This window comes from Lichenostomus cassidix, chromosome 4 (genome assembly GCF_008360975.1).
Source record: "Lichenostomus cassidix isolate B80296 chromosome 4, HeHo_3.0, whole genome shotgun sequence".
NCBI classification, from domain to species: domain Eukaryota; kingdom Metazoa; phylum Chordata; class Aves; order Passeriformes; family Meliphagidae; genus Lichenostomus; species Lichenostomus cassidix.
Genome location: NC_139484.1, coordinates 24324673 through 24347000, shown reverse-complemented (window position 1 = coordinate 24347000; position 22328 = coordinate 24324673). Strand labels below are relative to the sequence as shown.

The following is a 22328-nucleotide window of genomic DNA, read 5'->3' as shown; positions in this document are numbered from 1 at the left end:
TGCTAATTCATGCCCACATGGACACAGCTTTCAAAAAGTTTGGGAAGGAAATCAATGGAATTTCTCAAGGGTGTGCAAGCATTTCTGGGCTGAACTTTCCCACATATGAGTATTTATGATTTTGATAACTTTGCAGAATCTGTGTGTGTCTAGTGTGTTCTGGTTGACTTCATGGAGTTATAAGACTTTAATTTTTTAAAAATCTCTTTTGAATGTGTTTCTGATGTTGCTGACCAGGGTTTAACCACATTCCCTGCAGACCAGGGATACCTTGTGGAAGTTAGATGTTGAGATGGAAATAGCTTGTGACAATGGGCTCAGAAAGCCAAGGTTTCTTTGCTTCCTATCTGCAGGCAGGAGTTTTGAATAAGTGGAAAATTAATAAAGGCAGAACAAAGAGGCCAGATGTTCTAAGAGGGACTAGAGGAGACTCAAAAAATACCTTTGGCAGAAGGAGAGAAGACACAGGCATGCTTATATGACAGGAGGTGGTTTTGTTGGCCAAGGTCAAAGGCAGTGAGCTAAAGTGGGCTAAAGCAACTCTCATTCTGAGAACTAATTCTAGAATATTTGAGATGCTCTCACATCATCTAGGGACTTTCTTAAACATACTGAAACACAATGAGTTAAAACAAATGGTGTTTTAATCCTGTGTGGAGCCAGTTTGGATGTCTGACTGGTTACATGTGCAGTGTCCTCCAAAGTAAGTGGCACAGAAAAGAATTCAGATTCTCCTGCAGGCACAGATTTATAGAAAAATGTTATCTTAAATTATGAAGTTGTTTCAAGGAACTTCCTCAGGAGAGAATCCATACCCCAGAAAGGTTTACCATTTCATAAGTACCAGAGTTTGGTGAGTTGTATGAAACCTGGTGATTGGCCTAACATCAAAGAGGTTGTAGCATTGTCAATTCTACATAATTTTTTATCCAAAAATGCTTACATTTAAACACAGCAAGGGATTAACACAGTATGACTAAGATCTTCCACCCCTAGCCCAAGCTGACAATAGGTCTAGAACTGCTGAAAAGACTGGTTTAACCTATTGTCTACTTAAGCCAATTTAAACTGCTTCATCACTGAATAGAGTATAAATTTTAGAGAATTCTTTGGGAAAGACAGTGCAGTTTTGGAACTGCAAGCCAATAACATCTGTTATAGGTGCCATGGATCTTGCAAGACATTTTACCTTGACATATTAAACTATTACTATCAAAGTAATCCATGCCTGTTGGCCAAAGCTTTTCATTTGGTGAAAAACATTTGCTTGTATAATTGACTTGTGCCTGAGTAATTTGTTTTTCTAGAAATTTCTAAAATAGGATAGCTTCAGGAACTTCTGATATTAACCCAGTAAAGGTTTGTGAATGAATAGCAGCTGTGAGAATGCTTAATGAAGACAAAAAGAGCAATGTAATGGCACGACTTTCCCATGACTTTTCTCAGATATAATTGCCAGGGTATTTAGCAAGTAAATAAATCTGGGCAAAATAATTCCCTGATAAAGCTGTGGTATCTGTGGGACTTCTGTGTATTAATGCAGATTGTAACATGAAAAGAGCTTTTGCCAGCTGATATTAATAGATTGAACTGTAGGAATTAATTAATGTATTGAGCTCTGTGAATTCTGTACTTTGTACATGTGAGAGAATTATTTTAAGTAAATGAATTATTTTCTCATGTACTTTGCTGAAGATGGAAATGCTTCTTTCTGGCATTTATTTGGTCTTTGATATGAAAGGAAAAAGATATTTCAAAGAACAACTCATCTTTTAATATAATGCATCCATTTACTATGTTATGCATTTCTTTAGTGTCAGGATATATTATTATAATCTGAACTATGTAATACTCTAACCACTTTAAAAAGCTCTCTCTCTTAAAAGAAACTTGGAAAAATATTTCAGTTTGGCAATAATGTTTTAAAATCTCTTTCTCTTACAAAAGTAATTTTTTTATTTAGACAAAGACTTCTAGCTTAACTGCTCCTGTACTTTTACTTTCTTATTTCCTACCTAGTGCATTTCCTTTTTTGATGATCAATGAGCACTGAAGGAGCACAAGATACCTTAAGGAAAAATGCACAGTAGAAACAGACAAATCCATTTAAACAGCTGGGAAAGCCAGATTTCTTAGAAAAGGACTATTTCTTTTCTCTCTTGTAAGCAAGCCTTGGGGAGTTAAGGACTATGTATCCTTGAGAAGAACTCTAAATCTATATAATTTGTCTATTTTTATGATGTTTGCTAGTATATGTATCAGCCTTCCAGAGATCAAACTCTCACTTTTTTGGTCTCATGTCCCTTCCAGGCCCCTGATAACATACTGCCTACTGTGCATTTCATTATTCAGAATGTTTCTATAGCCTGCCATAAAAATGTGAATTGCTTGAAGTGCTAATTGCCAATAATCTGTTATGAAGGGGGTGAGGAGAAACCCAAGATTAGTATTTTGGGCTTTTCCAAAATGACTACAAGCAAGAGAGCAGCAGTTCAAAGAGAATTCAGTAGATTACCAATGTAACCTTGAGATGTTTCAATGCAAAAACTGTTGCTTATTCATAAAAATTGCTCTTTTAAATGTAAGGTTATTATCTTTCTTTCTCTAGTGAGCTAGACAGCGAACTATGAGAATAGGGATTTGAGTCTGTCATACACAAGGACTTTGTGTTTAGAAATTACTGTGGTGCCAGAGGGAGAGTCCTAGAGTCTTTCTCTGTAGCATTTAACAAGCATCACCTCTTCCAGCTTCCTCTGGAAACTTGAGCTGTGAGAAGCATAGAAATCATTTAGGCTCCAGATTCTTTCAAATGCTCATTTTCTGACTGTGGAGTTCCTCTTGTAGCAAAGTTGAAAAAAATAATCTGTGACACTTCCAAGTGAAGGATAGAGACATCATATTCTTAAAACAATAAAAACAGAAGCGTGAAAGAGTTACACAGTTAATTCTTGTAACAATGAAAATATGGTGAAATCATATTTCTCACTCTTTTCCTACTAGCAAAGGAATTTGGGAAAAGAGTTCTCTAAAAAGGGGCAGCCAATTTTTAAAAATACTTTTATATGAAATATTGATCTTTTGGTTTGGGATCTATAGCTGATAGGTTATATATTGAACTGATGGCTTCAACTGATCCTTGCTAGAAATTTCTGGATGGATACTGACTTGAGTCAGTGTCCTCAACTAGTATAAAAATGGTATTAATTCAGATACACTCTCTGTATTTTTGTTTATATTCACCTTTAAATCATGTTTGAATATGTGATAAAAGAGAGGAAATGAGAGGAGAAAATGGAAACAAACCATCACTTCTCTAATTCTCTGGGCTCATGAGTCTTAGGTAAAAGTGAAAAGGAAAGATATTCATAACAGAGAATCTGATTAAAAGGTCTGGTTTAGATTGCAGTGTAAGCAGGAAATGATGAATCTTGGCAGAGTCTCAACTGTGAAACAAAGCAGTGAAGAAAGCTGATGCTGATGCTTTGGATAGACAGGAGAAAAAGAGGACTCAGAAAATAGGAAATTACAGACATATTTCATTTTGGCAGAGCCAGAGAAATTGGTTATTATTACCACCATTGTATGAACAGTTACTTATCTGTCCTGAAGAAAAACGGGGTGGGGGGGTTATTTCTCTAACTGATAGTCTGAAAATAAACCCAGTGACTTGGGGATTGAGTGCTAGCATAAAATATAGCTAGACTGCGTGTTCTCTTTCTGGAGAAACATAATTTTAAGAGGAAAATCACAGACCTGTAATTAGCAGTAAGAAGCTCAGCACTGGCATTGGGGTCACAGTAGACAAGTTCAGCAGTTGATAGGCCTACTGCTAGTTAATCCTCATCTTTAACATCAAAGGGAAACTCAATGAAATGTATGCTTTTAAATTTATTGGTGGTTAATTAATTTATTTTGTTCTCTCTGCTTCAAGAAAAAATGAGGTGGTATGCAGATTATTCTTTTAATTGTTATATAGTGTTCCTGTAGAGTAGGGAAATTCTAGACTTTCTTGAAAGACAGGATAATCAGTGACTCCCCAGACCTTCAAGCCAGCTCCATTGATTGCTGAAACCAAAGGAAGAACTCCAAATGGTGGGAAATGACAGAGTTGCAATACTCTAAGGATTTTTTTTTGTTGTTGTTGTCACACATGAAGATTTAAACAGTGTATATTCAAAATTAGCTGATGAGAAATGTTGTGAACCTGGTTTTAGAACAGCACACTCCTTGCCTAATGGCCTGATGCAAAATGAGGGACACTTGAAACTTACCTGAAAAATATAACTGTAAAATATTTATTCTTCATCTTGATGATGTTTCCTACTGATAAAGGTTCTTTTTTCTGAATGTGATCTTGTCTGAAGTGCTTCTTTTAATATTTACTGAATGAATGTGGCTTAATTTCATTGGTCATTTCACAACCCTTGTGCAACAATGTTAGTGCTTTTCAATGTATTTGAACTAAAATTTCCTTGCTTTATATAGGAGAGAGTATTTTCAGTGAAATATTTTATGTCCAGGAGCTATGATTTCCTTCCTGCTTGCCAGAGATGACATTTGTTGACATCTGCACTTTGTGGAAACCACAATCTTTCATCTTTCTGTGAAATATGAGGATGAATGGTTCTACTGCATTGTGCAGGAGTGTTGGTTTGGGATAAATCTCTGAAATGTATGGAACCTCTGGTTTTGTTTTCTTGAAGAACTGTATTTTTTACTTTAGATTAGCAGTGTACTAAATAGTTCCTGCAGTCTTGGAAAATGCAGGTAAAATAAGCAAGGCTTTAGAGGAATTATAAATGAAACAAAAAGTGGTGTTCTTGCTGACTGCCACATTGGAAATTTCCTAGTAAACCATGAACAGTGTGTGTGCACACTGGAAAAGAAGTTTAAAATACGTGCTGGAAATTTTAAAGCAGAGGAATTGGGATTTTTGATGCATGTGAGACAAATGCTGAATGAATGTTGGCGAAGTCCCATCTTCATCAGTGATCTCTCAAATATTAAATACTAATCTGTTACCCTAGATGCAAGCACCCCGTAGATCTGCAGAACAGACCTGAACTGTACTTCCTGGAGTACCTTTGGTTGTATCAGCATCACAAATGGCCAAAATATTTTTAGCAACAGAGTTGCTGAAACAACAGTTTTTCATTTCTCACTGTTTATATTTAATGGAGAATTTGCTGTTGAAAATAGAGAAACTTTCTGCTTGTGTATTAGCCTTTTCTGCCATCTCTGTGCTGGCCAGAACGACTCCCCTGAAGGAAAAAATTACTTCTGTGTACCCCAAAGAGCTTTTTGTGGCTGACCACCACCTTTTTTATCTCTCTCAGTCCCCACCCAAAGTTCATACACAGCAGGGACGTCTCTTGTAGTCACAAAATGAGTCTGGTAAGATTTAATGAGGCATCTTACTTTTTTCTTCCCCTGAGTTGTTTCTGTACAGTTATTGTACAGAAAATCCATTAGCTAGAACTTAGGGACTTTATGATCCTTGGGAAGTTTTCTGCTCTTCTTAGTTGAAATCTTTGGATTGGTGCAATCTTAATAGGAGGTTTAGAGGGACTACCCTTGAACATGGTGATACTTGGGAGCAACTGATCACTGTATTCCCACTGTTGTCTTAATGGTGTTGCCTTGAGCTCTGTTACAACAGTGTCTGACTGGCTCTCTTAAAAAAAAATTGTCTTAAATTCAAATGAAACTAAGCCAGCTCTTTATGAGCCTCTCAGAGGGTTTATGGCTTTATGTAGAACCCTTATAATATGTCTTTGAGAAGCAGCTGCATTTGCCACACTTAGAAATCATTCCTATAATTTCCCTACTCATGCCAAGCTAAAATAAAACACCTCTGGTGCTCCCTCTGAAACTTTCCACTCCGGATAAGGCCAATAAGTATTTTTGGAAATGTTTCTTAGAAAGGTTGGTATAATTAGGCTTGCTTTCTTTTTCCCTGTCTGTTTATTTATATGGCAAAAGACACTTTTTCTACATTGATCTGAAAGGGCAATATTCCATCTGGCCTCAGACTCAGCATTCACCCCTTTCCTCAGCCTGGGCTTGAGAAACTGTCTTGTAATGCACGTGAAAAACTTGCCTAATTCATCTCTCTGCTTATAAATAGCTGCTTTTGAAGTACCAGTTTGTAGTTCATGTAGTTGTATTGGAGGTTGCTTGCTAAAGAAACAGATTGATTCCCAACCCTTCTTTTCCACACTCCTGTTGTTGCCCTTGTTTGCTCGTTAGAGTAGCTGAGTCTTCCTTGTGATGCTGTGAACAAGGGCTGTGGTGAAGCTCAGCTGATGTCAAATAATGGGAGTGCTTTTAGTGCTGCTTCTGCTCTGGTTGAAGTGAAAGAGGAGAGTGAGCTCCAGCCAACACAGGGGGGCATTTATTTTACCAAGTTTGCCATGGAGGGACTCTCAGAGCTGAACTCTTCAGAAAGCATTATCTTTGGGTAGTGGCAGTGAATCCTTGTGGCATGTGATAGACCCTGGAAAGCACTGTGACTCAAGAAGTCAAACTCTGTCTTCTGCTCTGTCCTTGCTCTGTGATTCCTGTCCAGAGCTGGTTTTTATGTAAGCCAGGCAATGCTTCACAAAGTTTTACTTGTTCTGTATTAGAAGATGCATCCTGGATCTGGCTGAGTTTCCCTGAGGTGATGTGGTAGTGTCATATATTATAATTTTTATAAATGGCTGATAGCAGGTCTTTTTCCCAAAACGGGGTGAAAAAATAGAGAAACTGACAATCAGACATTGTTTACTTCTAGTGCCCTTGGTCTTCTGCATGCCTGGGAGTATTCTGAACTCTCCACATTTTCACTCAGCATTTTTACTTTGCACTGCTCTACAGAATTCCCTCATTTTCTTCTATTCAGAATAACTTTTTAATAGAAGGGACTAAATGATTGGGATAGTGAGTAAGGTAGTGTTACAACAATGTTGCTGAAATGGTAGGCTGGAGGTTGATAGAAGTCAGTGCATTTCTCATGTAGCTTTGATTACTCTAAAAATGCTTCTCTTAACAATTTTGGAAATGTGACCGGCCAATCAATTGTTTTCTCCACAACTAGACAAAGAAAGGAAAAGCTGAGAGTAGAGGCTGAACAGTAGAGGAAATACTAATGAAATAATAAAGGACTCTGCACCAAACTTTAATGTTGCCTAAACTTAAGATTCTAGGCAAAACAATCTCTTGAAACAGTATTTTGGATAGTAAATGAGAAATACTTGCCATATTTCAGTTTTCCTGGAAAAATGTATGGAAAGAGGTGGTCAGCCATATTTTGGATCCAAGTAACTGTTTTTCCACATATGTCTAATCTCAGCAATTTGAAATAATTGCACTTGGTAGGAGATGCAAAGGAAATTCAGACCTTTGATTTGATGCCTTCATATGGATAGAAGTGTCTAATGTTGCACAAGTCTGAGTATGTTGGATAAGGATCTAATCTGTGAAATCTGAGATTGAATCCCATATTTTTGGCAGACGTTAGAAAATTCTCCAACTAAAAGACCTAGGTATATCTGACTTTCCCCAAGCAATGCAAAGCCATAACAGACACTTATTTTTCTGTCCCTTCCTGCAACTATAATTCCTCACTGTCATTTTCTCCCCAAATCTCACTGTCACTGCCGAGCAGTGGGTTCTTCAAAATCTGAATTCCACCTCTATTTTTCCAGGTCTGTCTTTGCTCATCTTTTATGGCAACTTATCCTTTTTACACATTGGTCTTATCTGGTTTATACCAAGAGAGAATTATTAATACCATGGCTTACCTGTGTTCTTTGAAGTGGTATAATTAAAAAAAAATAATTGAACAACCAATGACTGATTTTTATTAGCATTCAATGGTTGAAGTCATGCTCAAGATCTCCTGTAAATCTTACTGAGCTAAGTCTCTTGGACTTATTTACCTTTGTAGTTGTGGCTTTGTTCTCTTCTTTGGTGAGCTATTTTCCACATTGTGCACTTCCTAATCTTGGCAGATGCATCCATTTGGAGAAGATACTCTCTGTTGTGATTACAGCAGCTGCTCTGCAGATACCTATTTGTCCTGGCCAAAGCAAAATCACCAGTCATGAGTGAGTAGCATCAAGTCTGGTTGTTTTATGGACAACATGAAGCTCTTTCACATTCATTGGTCATACACATGATTGATAGACCTCATTATTTTAAAAGAACTATTGTACTGTAATGTTTCCAGATGTTTTCCAATGGAAGCTGTGTTATTACTATAGGGAAGTATCAATCAGTAAATAACCCGTGTCACTCGTTGCCCTTCTGCGCAATCACAGTGTTCTGATCTTGTGGTTTGGCTTCATTTACAAAGGAATCATCAGTTAAAATGGATTATTGTTCTGTATGTTGCACTGCAGAGGGACAGCCTGAGTGCATGATCTGATCAACCTACTATGAACTAAGTGCAATCAACCGTGATCAATACTCAGGTGTAAAGTCAACAAGCAAAGCTGAAATGCTGCACAAATATTTTGAATGAGCTGGTAGAGGAATTTGACCATCTGTTATTCAACCTTTGCTCCACTGTTGTGCTAGAAGGCACTCTGCTCTTCCTTTCACGAGGTGACTGTGATTCTTGCAATCAGAGAATGCAAGTTTGTTTGCAGCAGTCTGTCTTATTTACCAACACTGCCTTCAAAACTCTGATAGTAATTGTCATGTAAGAGCCAGGCAGTCCTGCTCTCAGTCAGGAAGAAGCATAGATGCATTGAGTCTCAGTGAGAACCAGAGCCTTGGAGGGGTTTTACTGTCTGTGGCCCTCCCAAATAATATAGACTTCCAGGGCACAATTAACTGAAATAAAATCAACTAAAACTGTTCCTTTGGAAGCTTTTGTTCAAGAGCATGCATAAGTCTGTAAAACCAAAACTGTAAACATTGTAATATCAAACCTAAATGACATTGTTCGAATTCATTCAAACCAAAGATTAGTAACCCTTACAATTTCTGTGCCAAATTTTGTGATGTTTAGTAATACTGGTTTTTAACCCTAAGTCTTTAGAACTTTTTTTAAAAAGCAGCTTTGAAAGGCTTTTGAATTTTTTTTTTAAATTTAAGATATGTTGAAGGAAAAATTCAGTCTCTGGCATAAATGAAAAGTGACATTTGCATTTTCCAGTAATCTTGATGTCCAAACCTAAGAATAAAAGAAATTAAATGGGCCACAGTAAAAAAATCAGTTTCATTTTAGCAGTCACACTGTTCAGAAGGACCTGGCCCATGAATTTGCAGCTCTTGGAACATTCTCCCCACAAAAATTGTTTGCAGGAGGGGAATCTGCAAGGCCTCACAAAGGTTACTTTTGGAGATGTTTCCAGGCTTCCTCTGTTCTGATGGTTCAGTGCCAGTTCCAATAGCTCCCATCCTCTACAAGCTGCAGTGAGGCCTCAGTAACCATTGCTGGTGATATCTGTATATCTGGGGTTGGGTGCTTTGCAGTCTCCATTCACCACTTGTCTATGCTGGGCACTTGCTCAGAGTTCAGCTACTCTGTCTTAGAAGGACTGAGGGTAAAACCAGTGTGTCCATTTAGTATCTCTTGAATCATCATGTGAGAAGCAAGTATTGATTTGTCATGAGGCAAAGAGCCTTGACAGGAACTTTCAATGTGTTCTGAATCTGGATTGTGGTTGTACTGCTTTACCAATAATGTATCACTATTGGGGAAGGACATCCACCCCAAAACCAGTATTTGATAACTAGTAAGACCTGTTGTAAAAGAGACTTTTTGAACATACATGAATTTTTATATTGCAACTGAAGTCTCTAACCCAAGGAATCTATTGCTGCAATTGCTGAATTAAATTAGTGGAAAATAATTATGAAAATGAAAACATTTTCTCACAAGTTTTAATTTCTGCATGTGGGATTTAAGCTGTGTATTCTTACTTTTATACTTAATGCTTAGCAACTTGTTTAGTGTATTGGTCTTGTATATATTTATTGAACTTTGCTGGCATAACTTTACTTGCTAATGCAGGTTCTGACTAGAAACAGCCTTTTTGATAATTTTCTTTTTTAATGCAGTTCTGTCAAATTTCCAAGTGCCTGATTTTAGTAGAGTGACTGTATTTACACAGGCTTTGGGAAAGCCCATTTTCAATATTAATCTGTCTTTCTTTATAATATGAAACATACATGTAGTTTGGAGGATGCCAACAAGCAGAAGAATGACAAACTCAGTCCAGTGTCCAGATGCAGCAGACATGCATCACACCAATAATGAATAAAATTAGTTGGACTTGGGTACAAGGGCCAAGGAGGAAATGCCTGCAGTTGGAAGATAACATACCCTAAATCTCTTTAAAGACTAAACTAGTGGAGCAATGGGGAAAGTAGAATATTTGGTCTTCTGGAATTTTAGTCCCTTCCGTGTTGATTCTGGGTCACTGATGGTAGCAGTCACATGTTCTTTTGTGTGCTAAGCCCTCATGACTGATGTTGATTCACACAGTGACAAAATAACTCCTCTGTCTTGTCTGTCCTTGACCAATCTTTGTCATCCTGTCCTTGCACTTGACTGTCAAATTCAGTGTTTGTTACATGATGTTTTCACAGAGATAAGTGAAATTTTGTTGCCCATGCTGAGGATAGTGAGTTGGTGTGTTGAGTATGTGGATATTTGGACTATATAAAGTATTAACGTGGGAAATTTGGGTTCTTCTTCATTGCTTTTTACTATCTACCTGAAAGAGGCTCAATTTCTTCTGTGTAGGGAAATGACTATTTCCCTACAAGAATGTAGGGACAAGAACAATGTGGCTCACGACATACGGAACTGAAATGGATGAGGTGACCTTACCTAAAGGTGTCTGTGTGCATCATAAAAACAACATCTGGAATTCTTGCTTTCCTTGATGTGGCTAACTTTAGGAAAATTGAAAGATGTTACAAAGGCTGAAATCCGTAAGAAGAATTTTCATTAACAATAATCCCTGAACAAACATTTGTATATGGACGCAAACTACTTGAAACTCCATATAAACATTCCTTTTCATTAGACCTTTTCCTTTCCATATTTCTTTGAACTTTCTTAATGAGTTTAGAATTTTGTTTCCTTTGAGCCAACTGGGGGTAAATGCTGATTTCATTTACACTAGTTTACTAATATTACTTTGAGAAAACCTGATGCATTATGTTTCTTTTGCAAAAAGCATTTTCCTATGGTACTTCACTACTTCCAGTGTGGCTGAATACACACACACAAGCAGCCCAATTAACTATTCAAATATGCCAGAACTTGACGACGTTTTAGCTTGACAAAAACAGTGTGCACTTTTTCTCAGAAATAATATTGATTTACAAAGTGCTGTTATTTTACCTAAGCTGATTCATGTTTCTGTAAGGAATCTCTTTGTTGTAGCCTTGCAGTAAGTTATCAGACTTCACTTGCCTCTTGCGAAGGCTTTTTTCTGTTTTTTGAATATGTTTCATGGTTCCTTTTCAGAAAGCAAAGAATTTTAATTTTGCTACCACTAGAACCTCTAGGCTTCTGCCCTTGGTTTTCTATCTTAACTTCTGTATCCCCATCTTGTCACAATCTCTTTGGTCCTTGACAGTGGCTGTATCTTTTCTTTCAGGCATGCTGACCTCTCTCATTCCCTTTGAAGCACTTAAGATCATATCCAAGAGCTGCATTCCAGCTGTGGCGCCTTCTGAGGTACTGAATATATTAAGATAAAAAGAAATAAGCTCAGCTATATTAATAAGAAGCTGAAATGTTTATGCAGGCATGAGCTTTGAGAAATTAGATACCCAAAAATAAGACTTTAATAGGAATGATGAAGTAACTAAACTGAAAGTATAAATAGTGATGCTCCTTTTTCAGCATGTTCTGGTCCAGTCATCATACAGCATTTATTACTACTCTAACTGTTTTAACATCTAAGTGAAAAATACTTTTTTAAGAGAACATATCATGAAAAAAATTGCAAATTCTGTAGAAGTCCTTTGATTTGTTTTTTAAGTTCGGTGAAGCAGTTGTAACTAACATCTATTCTCGTATCTTGTGTGTCTTATGCTTCACTATAAAAACCTATGTGGGGATAATTTACATAATCATAACGCTAACAGAAGAGGATATTTTTTTCCAATTTGAGCATTGCGAAGTCTGTACCTTGCTCAGAATCATATCTGGCTGCAAGATTGATAGGTGTAGAGGATCAAGAAGGAGTAAAAATGAGGAGTTGTTAAATCAGATAGCAAATCCAATTTTAGGGTCCCCAGTATAGGCTCAAACATGTCATTGGTAGGCATTGTAATGGATAAAACTTACCCAGGGTAGTTTTAATACTTGAAATGTGCTTGGAGAGGGCAACTTTGCCCTGGTGGGTTTAATTTCCTGGCAGAATAGGTGAGATCATAGAGATCACAGGTTCTTTGGGCCTGTTATTGCTGACTTGTGTGTTCAAAGAGAGCTTGAGACTGAAAACTGCCTGTGGCCTCATTTTTTTCTGTGACATCCTGGATGGCTAACAGGAGGCTCACACACTTCCTCTAGACCATGGTAGCACTCAGAACCCTTTTTCTCAAAGCTGCATACAAAGCAGTGATTTCTTTCACCAGCACAGATAAGCTCATCGAAGAATGAGGAATGCTTTGTGCCAGGACTGGCTGCCTTCTTTGGCCAACTCAGAAGGTACCACCTTTAAGCACATATTTCCTGTATCTTATTAAATTAAAGTTAAAGAAGGTGCTTTTCTGACTCACATCAGCAGAAAGTTACATATACCCAGAGCTCCAGTTTGGGAATGATTCTGTTTTAAACCAATGTGATCAAACCCTGCCTTCAAAGTTATGCACATGTCCAAGTGCTTCAATGCACTGAAAACTTTCAACATTTTAAAAAACATTTAGTTGGAACAGCTTTTAAATTGCTGGTGTTTAATTTCTGTTCTTAAAACTGGAACAGTTGTACTTTCATCATGGCAGGAATGAACAGAAACCAGAAATAGGGACTCCTCTGAAATTAGTTCAAGGGTGATATACAGAGCAGTGGGACTTGCCAAAGTCATATTCCAACTCTATTTTACTTGAGGGGAAGACAGTTTTCACTGTTGATACTCAAGAAAAGAAAACCACATCTGATATACATTACTAATTAGATTTTATTTTTCTCAAAACCATTTTTCTGGGAGGTCAAGGAATTGAAGAATTGTTAGGGAGACTTCTTTCTATAGAAGGATAATAAATATATAAGCAACAGGTGAAACACCTATTGTGTATTGCTCAATATGTACCTGTGTGTCAGCTTGAGGTTCTGAGAGTGTGAGCAATGCAAATGGCCTGAACACTTATGTGAATTTTCCCATAAAGGGAACATGATGAGGAAAGCAAGTAGAAAACATTAAACTTAATGAGAAATAGATTTGCATGTCACAAAACAAGTTTATAAGGTTTTTGTCTGAGGGATGTATGAGAAACTTCTCTTTTTTTTTTTTTCATTTTTCTTTTGACCACAAAGGATTTTTTTATGTGCTATGCAAGAATGAAGACCTTAGACTTCAGATGTTGCCTTCTTTATTTCATTAATGTTAATACAGGAAATCAAAAAAGATCACAAAAACACTATGTCTCATTATCAGGATGTTTCTTTTGATTCTGAACATGCCAGCAAAGCATGCTTGATCCAGCAACATCAAAAGATGAAGCCATTTGTGCTTAGTTGGTTTGCCTCAGATATTTTTTTCTTCAAGGCAGAAGGTTTAACTTTTTTTCTTAAACTCCAAACCATGAGACTGCAAGTGTACATCTCTTATTGCATCTGTATTTTATGGGAATATCTTTCTTGAAGTACAACAGATGGACTCATTTTAGCCAAGACTCAGAACCTTCAAATGTTACAGTATTAATATGTGGATACATAGGCCCATACTTTTATTACAGAGAGAGAGGTTGTTGATTTTAGTGCTTCTATACCACAGAAAAATAGCAAACAAAAGAAGGCTTGTAGCAATACTTTCATTTTTAATAACAAAAATGATTACATGAGGAATAGTTGCTGAATCAATTATTTACTATTTTTATATGGCTACTAATTTTATCTAATGGACCATGCGGAGCACTTAACTTCTCTTCTAGGTTTCAGCCAATGCACACTCCACTGCATTAAAACACATAATATTATAACTAACACATATATTAAACTTAGAAATATATTTTAACTAGCACATTTTAAATTACAGCAATACCTATATTTTACTTCAGAACATGAGCCAATGGCTGTGTTTCAAGTATCCAGAGAGAAGTCTTGATAGTATTGCAGATGAAATAAAGCAGGTTTTTGCATAGGTGGTATAACAGACCTGAGAACTTCCATGGTTCACACTTTAGTGAGCTGGTACAATTTGCTAAATTTAACCATCCACACTGTACTAAACATGCACTAAAAGATGCTAAGTGGATGGCATATTACTCTTCTAAGATGCATGTTTTATCAAAGTGTGAAAAAATGTATTATCTGCAACAGTAATGTTATCGAAATTACTGGAATTTTTGGTTGAAGGGTTTTGACCCTTGATAAAGCTTAAAACCCCTCCAACAGGATGAATGCAGCTAGCTGCAAGTCAGTGTAAATGGTGTAGGGAGACACCTGAGAGTTAGTTAAACATGATGAAGTGATGTTTTGCTTATTTTGCCAGTTTGGAAGGTATATATTTCACCTCTTGGAAGTTTTTCCATAATATTCCATATTTGATGACAAATGCAAGGTGACAGTTGGAAGGCTCTTTCTATTGTTTCATGCTTACCAGTATGCTTGAAGTGGATCAAGGTTGTAATGAATTCCAGAAAGCCAAGAGAGTTTCCATCATGCACAATATCAAAATGTGGATCTATACTCAACAAGAAATGCAATAATGGAGCAGTCAGTGAGACTGGAGAGCATGGGGGATTCATAATAGGAAATGTACCCTCTTGTTCACCTTTTAAAATCCAGACCAGGTGAGCAGCAGCTAATAGATTTTCCTGTGACTCAGCTCCTGGGTGGCCTTTGTGAGGAGAGAGTTGCAAGGAGGAAACATGCAGGTTGAAGGATGGAGGATCCAGGTGATTTCACACACATGCTGGGCACTCTTCTGTCGGTGCAGCAGGAGGGCCACAGGTGGTTCTGTAGGAACTGATACTCCTGTGCTACACCCACCTTTGCCAGAAATGGTGTGTGAGAAGCAGCCAACCTTTTAGTCTCTCATACAGCTTGTGCAGGCAGGGCAAGCAGACGGATGATTCCCAGCAACACCAGTGTATCTTACTTGCCAATGCCATCCCCTGGAAATCCTGAGTGTGAAGCCGAAGAATGCAGGGGACAGCTAGAAATAAGGGTTTGGGGGGAGCAGCACTTCTTTAACTTGCCATCTCAGCTCTCCAAATTGTCTTTCTGCCAAATTCCCGCTCTGTCTCTGCCGTTCCTTCATTTTTTGCTTTTCTCAGGAGTGCTTCTCATACTGGTAATTTGCATTACTTCTAATTGAATACCACTTCCCTGAAGTGAGATGCCTCTCAGGCTCTGAAATGTTTATCTTGTCTTGGGGTTGCTTAAGTCGCCAGCTGAGAAGTGACTGGGCTGACGTTTAAATGCAGCTGTACTATAGAGTTACATTCAAGTATATTCATTGATTCAAGAAGCTGGTAATTTTAAAAATTTGTGCCACCCTTTTAACATCTCAGGCATGTGTATTAGCTTTCCCAATTATTTTGTGAAGTAGCTGAAGATTTTAATCTCAGTACATGGTTTATGTCCCTCAGGATGTGCATTTGTCACCTTTCTTGTCAGGGAGTGACAGAAAAACGGTTTTCAGACAATTTTTTCTTCCCCTGATTAAAACTTTACAGAAACAGTGTTTCTGTTATATTTGAATTACTCAAATCAAAGGCTGAAATGCTACTGCTTTAACATGTGCTGCAGTCTGAAAACTGAGGTAAATTTGTCTGCACTGTAAATTTGTAGCATGAGGCTGATTCCAGGAGGACAGTATGGACAAATGCTACCAACTGAATATCTTATTTAAGGGCTTATTAAGGACTTGGGATCTTAAACTAACATGGTCTTGTTACAATATCGTGCTGATATGTTTTAGTTGTTAATAGAAGTTCTTTTATTCAATGGTTATCCTGCTCTGACTTAAATACAGTTTTCTGAAGCCAACTGTTACAGGGAGCTTGGGAACATTTACACAGTTCTTTTGTGGGGGCACTCTGAGCTAAATAAACCTCAAACATTCATGGGAGTTTTGATTGATCTTGGATTACTCTTTGATTCTACATGAAATTGTATTAAGTTTACATGACTAGGTGGTTGGGACAGTCAACTACACAAGATCTGATGTCTTGGCATTTTGAATTTATCAGGGTTAAACTGTGAATTGAAACTTTTTGAGGGGACTGAAGAAGGTTTGTATGTGTGGGAAGTAATAAGATCACTTCTCCAAAGAAGTGACCAAAGAAAATATTTGCCTGAGTCCACAGGCTGTGATTGCTAAAAATTGAACAGATCTCATAACATTTTATGATACAAACTAACCAACTAAATTTTTCTGTTTATACATTGTACTTTTTCTACTTTTTTTTTTCATCTGAAATGTCTTGATAAGAAGCAGTAAATGTAAGTTGGGGGTCACAAACTTGTAATATTTTGGCAGTAGATAGCAGTGTGAGAGCAAATTTGAAAGAAAGTGTTAAGCTTTAAAGGTCTGCAGTTTGACAGGCTGTTATCTTTTATCCTTCCAGCACAAATCTTTATGCTGCCTTCTCTTGTATCCCTTCATTCCCTGAGGGAACCCAAGTTCGTTCACATGTTGCTGGACAAGAGACAAAGAAGATCTGTTCCACACATGCAGAGCAGATGCTTAGGGGAGGAGGGGGAATTTTCCAACACAGTTACTGTAATATCCATTGCTGCTGTCTTGCTCCCTGTGTAAGCACTGCTGGCCCCTCCATAGCTGGTTTTGGGGATTTCCCCATCTTGGAGACAGCCCACCCAAGAGAGCTGCCCCTGCAGATATTTGCATATCAGAAATACTCTTGTAGAGTGTCACCTGCTTCCATACTTCCTTTTCAAGAAGGAAGAAAGAAATAAATGGAACTACTGAATGATTTGCTTCTCAAAGATGTGGCTTAAGGTATGCAAGATATAGGGTGAGAGAGAATATGTGCTGCTTATGGTCGCTCATAGCAGTGGTGATCAACTTTTGCATTCCTTTTTTGTGTTCTGTGGTTTGAGCAAGTTGTGGGCAGCAGGAGGTGAGGAAGAATTTTGGCTCCTGGGCTTATCTGAGGCATGTAGGCACATAACACAGCAGGCTTCTCGTGTAGGCGGATGAAGCTGAAGCTATTTAAGAAATACAGTAACTTCTTAGGCAAGAACTTAATCCTGGGAAACATGGAAAGGCACTGTGATTGATGCTACAAGAAAGGAAAGGTAAATGGTCTTTGCAATTTTTCTATCACCTTTTGTGAAGATCTTTGAAGGAGTTATCAGCCAGGTTGGTCAAACAGGTTGGATTGGTTGTGGTGACTTCAGCCCTTGGAGTAACAGCACTGAAGATGCAAGGCATGGAGAAATCACTCTGAGGTACAAACCCTCAGTCAATTATGCTTGATTTTTATTCTATTGTTTCCAACAGCATATGGAAACATAGAAAAAATGGATGCAGAAAATAATTTGCTTTTCATAATCAGTATTTCTAATGTTGGAGTCCAGCCCAGCCTAACTAAAACAGCAAATACACATTCTGCTACAGCTTACCAGAGGATCAAAAATGAATTAAAAATGTTGCCTACTGCTATATATCACTGTTCCTCAGGCTCTGTAATCGCATCTGAATGACAGATTATGGAATCACATTTAAAACCGGCCATATAGGAGGCTGCTACAGAATTGTATAACTACTGTATGGCTTTATCACTGTGCAATAAGGCTCAATTACTACTTGCATAAACCAAACTTCAGGACCTCTGATTAGCACAGGGGTTTAGGGACTTGAAAAGTGCCTTTTCATGCAGGAAAAATATTTCAGGTAGGGAAATTTTTGCACAAATTTCCTAGGAAACAGAGGTGTTTACCCAAACATATAAAATAAAGGGAAAAAAGAAAAAGACATCTGGCCTTGACAGAAAACAGAAATGTCATTGTGCCATGTTGGAAGCTGGCTAACTGGGGAGTGTTAAAACTTGCCACCCAGCCTGGGAAATGGTCCAGGCTGCCTCTTCTCTCTCTGAGGAAAACTGTGCAGAGCTGCATTTTCCGATGTGCGTAAACAGATACAATGGGTCAATGAGTTTGTTTTGCTCTCAATGAGTCATGGAATGTGTTCTGACTCCTCTAGACCATTTGGGTTCGTGAATGCCCTGGGACAACTGAGACAGTCTAAGGCAGATGAAGCATTGCCTTGAAATGATTAGCTGCAGAATATGGTTTTGTTCAGGTGATTAAGACTGGAAAGAACTCCAACATTCAGAGTACTTTCCAGGTAGGCACTCTCTTCCTATTTGGAGAATTTCTCAGCTGGCCCGAAAGAATTGCCTGTTTTTCCTCCCTCAGTAGTCTTGCCCTTTTACAATAGTTTGCTGTATGATGTTGGGAAAGGGAATAAATGACATGTGTTCAACAATTGTACTTGTTTCTCTCCGAGACACCCCAGAAGACAATGCTGGACTCTTGCTCCTCTTTCCTCTCTTTTTATTTGCTACCTGGTTCTGTCTTGTTGCAAGCAGACCTGCTGCAGTAGGTGATGAATTGTGCAAAGGAGGTGCCATCTGGCCAGCCTTGGCTGGAAGGGCTGTTTGTTGGGATGTGCTTGTGTTGGATTAATTATCACAGCTTCCTAACTGACATGCTAGAGCACAAAAAGTGTATCAGTTCAGAATGAAAACTGGAGTGAGATGCTATCAGAGCTCAAGTTCAAATTGTATCTGTACTATGCAGTTTTTGGCTTTTTTTTTTTTCCTGGATATAAATATAACACAACCTGTAACCAGTGAGGCCACAGACATTTGGTGTTATCAAAAATATCTTGAAACAAAGTTTCAAGCAATACAATATATTCTGGTGGTTTTTAGTCATTTCTTTTTGTTCAAGAGACTGAGGACATTAAACGTGTGGTGCTGAATGGGACTGAGGAGTATTTACTTATTTGATATGAAATGTTCTAAAATTGTTAGGCTTTGGACAGTGAGCTGTAGTTTGATACTGTGATGAAACTCATAAATGTGAACTCCCTTTACACAAAGAGAATGGCCAAACAACAAACCAGAATCTGCTTTGAATGATAAGCTTCTTTAGTGATCTTCATAATTTTCACTCACTTTAGGTGAAATTGTTTATCTTCTTTATTAGTGAACCAGCTAGTAGTTAAATTAGGGGGTTTATGACCTTTCCTAAATAGTTTAAAAATATGTTATTGCAAATGAAGTTAATAAGCAAAAAACCTCAATAACCTGCATCAGGGAAAAAAAAAAAGCTGTAATGCAACAATGACCTCAAAGTTTAGTAAAATAAAGTGGTGGGAAACTCAAATTTTTTAGAACATAAAGGATCTTTATGCCATGGAAATGCGTACATGTCTGAGTTGAGGGTTTTCTGGAACATGTTTTAATAAAACCAATAAATGGTCAAGTGGCTTTACTCTTATGGTTTCTTGCAGCTATTTCTAGCTTATAGAGATTAGTCCAGTGAATGTCCCAAGTTTCTTATTTTTATTATTCACACTTCACGCTGTGGATTAGATTAAATTCCCACACGCCAGTTTTGGAAGTCATTCTCTTTACTTTCTTGCTGCTTCCTTATATTATTACTCTATTAGGTACCATGGTGAGTTCAATTTTTGAGAACAATAACCTGCAAATACAGGGTTTTCTTTTTCTTAGTCTGGCCTCCTGTTTAAATGCACATTCAGTTGCTTTTTTCTTATTTTTTTAAAACACAGTAGAATCGCAGCGCTTATTAGTTGTGCCATCTGATTTCAAAGTAAAAGTTCCTTTAGATGCAGAGGATACCTTTGAATCCTTGAGCTGGCAAGCACAGAACTTGCCCAGTTTTAATCACATCAGCTGGATTTCAGCCAAATCTCTTGGAGTTTAGAGCTCCTGTGTTTAAGCATCTCAGTTGGGATTCCAAGATCAACTTAATATGGTTCAGAATGGTCTTGCATTTAAGTACCATCTAGTTCTGGCTGGAAGGGATCATCTAGATCTTCTGTCAGTTCAGCTGGCTGTCTGAGGGTATGAGGCTCCTAGCTCTGCTAATGTAATGAAAACAGGCAAGTTGCACACCTGTGGTTCATATAGAAGGATGCTGCATTGCCAATACTTTTACAGGATGTTTTTTGAACTTCATGTTAGTCTAAGCTTTTCTCCCTTTTCCTGTGCTCCCGTGGTTGGATATTAATATATATTAAAATTTAGGATTACTCTAAAAGTTATTTTTGAGTGCAATGTGAATATATATTGCTTAGAGGAGACTTGGTATTCTCATGCCTTTGGTATTACTACTTTATCTATCTTGACTTTAAAAAAAAAGGGGGAAGGAAGAAAGGTTCCTCTGACCCTGAAATTCCAGATGCCTGAGATTAAAAGAAAGAACTAGGTTATCCCATAATCTATACTGGCACTATAGCTGCTAAGTAATTTAATGTGAGTGCTGTGGAAATGATGATGTATGCCATCAATTGCTGTGAACACAGCTGTGTTTCATCAGTCTCTGTTTCCCATGAGACACAGAGCTATCAATGACTTTTACACATGTGATGTCAGAATTTGGGTAGGTCTGAGGTTTAATTATTTTATGGAGTTTTGCTTCAGTTGTCCTCTGGTCTCCACATTTCTTATGATTTTTATCCTGTAGCAAGTAAGCTATAATTTTTAATAGCTAAAAAAGAGAAATCTCAAAAAAAAAATCTGCTTTTTGCACAGGAACTGAGATAGGAAGTTACAATATCCCACATTTTGACTGACTTTGTTGTTCTGTCATTCATCAGACAACAGTTAAATCAGTTCCCTTCCTGACTGACAAGGTCTCACAAGTCTAGGCTGCCATTGCACCATTCTAGATGAAACTTTGCTTGGCTGTGAGCTGACACTTCTCTAATTTTTTTCTTCTCTCTGCTTCTTTCTGCTTCTTCTCTTATCCTAAGTGGTGTTTCTTTATTTCCATGTCTTTTTGCCTTGACAGCACATTAAATTAATCTCCAGCAATAATTCTGTTTTCCCCATTGAAAATTCTCCTAATCTTCACCTCAAACTGTGGGGAGAAGTTCGCTCAAGCTGCAGCTCACTGACAGCCAATAGTCCCAGGGACAAGGTTCTCATGGTGATGCACTAAATTGACAGAAAAATCAAAAACAAGGTGATTCTGAGGTTGCTACACTGTGTGTTTGTTACAGACCCAAAAAGGAGTTTTGATTTACTGTGACTGAATTCAGTCACAAGGTAAGGGCAAAAAACTGGATTCCAATTGTTGTGAGGTACTGGGTGCAGTACTGCCCTGTTCAATGTTTCTGGTTTTATGCAGCAGCTGCTGCCAGGTTGTGCTACATACACAGTGTACTATGGAATGTTCCAGTGGAACTCTTGTTATCTAGATCAGGCAGGGATTTACCCTTGCTGGATGATTTAAAGCATTTCATATTCTTGTGTATATTGCTTTATTGCAGACCAGCTCTGTTTATCAGTTTCTCATACACAAGGAAATAAAACTCTCATACATTTCTCGTAACACCTTTGCAACGTATATCACAAATATAACATCACTTCAGCTCAAGTCAAACATGGCCTTCCTGTGTTTTATTCACATCTACCTATTGGAACAAAAGTAGGTATGTTCATTTAGACTTCATCATGTTTTGGCTTCATATGAAGAAGCACTGTTTAGACTGCATAAACAATGTGAGATCTCCACAGGTAAGAAGAAAGGAGAAAACTATGTACATAAGGGTTTTTTTCCCTCAGTTTAAAATTAAAGATTCTTACCCAGAGATGTTTATTCAGGAAAAAAAAGTTTAATGCTTTGTCTGTATTTAGACATATTTAACATTACTGCAAGTGGGAAAAAAAATCTCAGTTCTGCTGTCTTGGTAATAATTTCTAATACTAATTCTGCTGTTTACAGCAGAATGACATTTTTCAGCTCTTCTTTTTTGATAACCTCTGCCTTAATGTCTTGCTCCCTCTTAGTCCAGAAGTGCCTAGCTTTGCCTACTAGTTCACTGAGGAGTGCTTTTCAATTATCAGCACATTGGATATTGGGCTGTATTGTTTAGAATGTTCTGGTGCAAACCTGATGTACAGTAGGGATGATGCAAACTGATGGG

At 37.7% G+C, this 22328-nt stretch overlaps 1 long non-coding RNA gene across 1 annotated transcript in view; it reads left to right on the top strand.

The window, feature by feature from the left end:
* LOC146438074 (uncharacterized) overlaps nt 1–22328 on the top strand; it is a 42911-nt gene that overhangs the window by 11449 nt on the left and 9134 nt on the right. The window contains exon 2 of the long non-coding RNA XR_014851658.1: nt 11607–11686. This is a non-coding gene — a long non-coding RNA (uncharacterized LOC146438074). The remainder of the gene's footprint in view (nt 1–11606; nt 11687–22328) is intronic.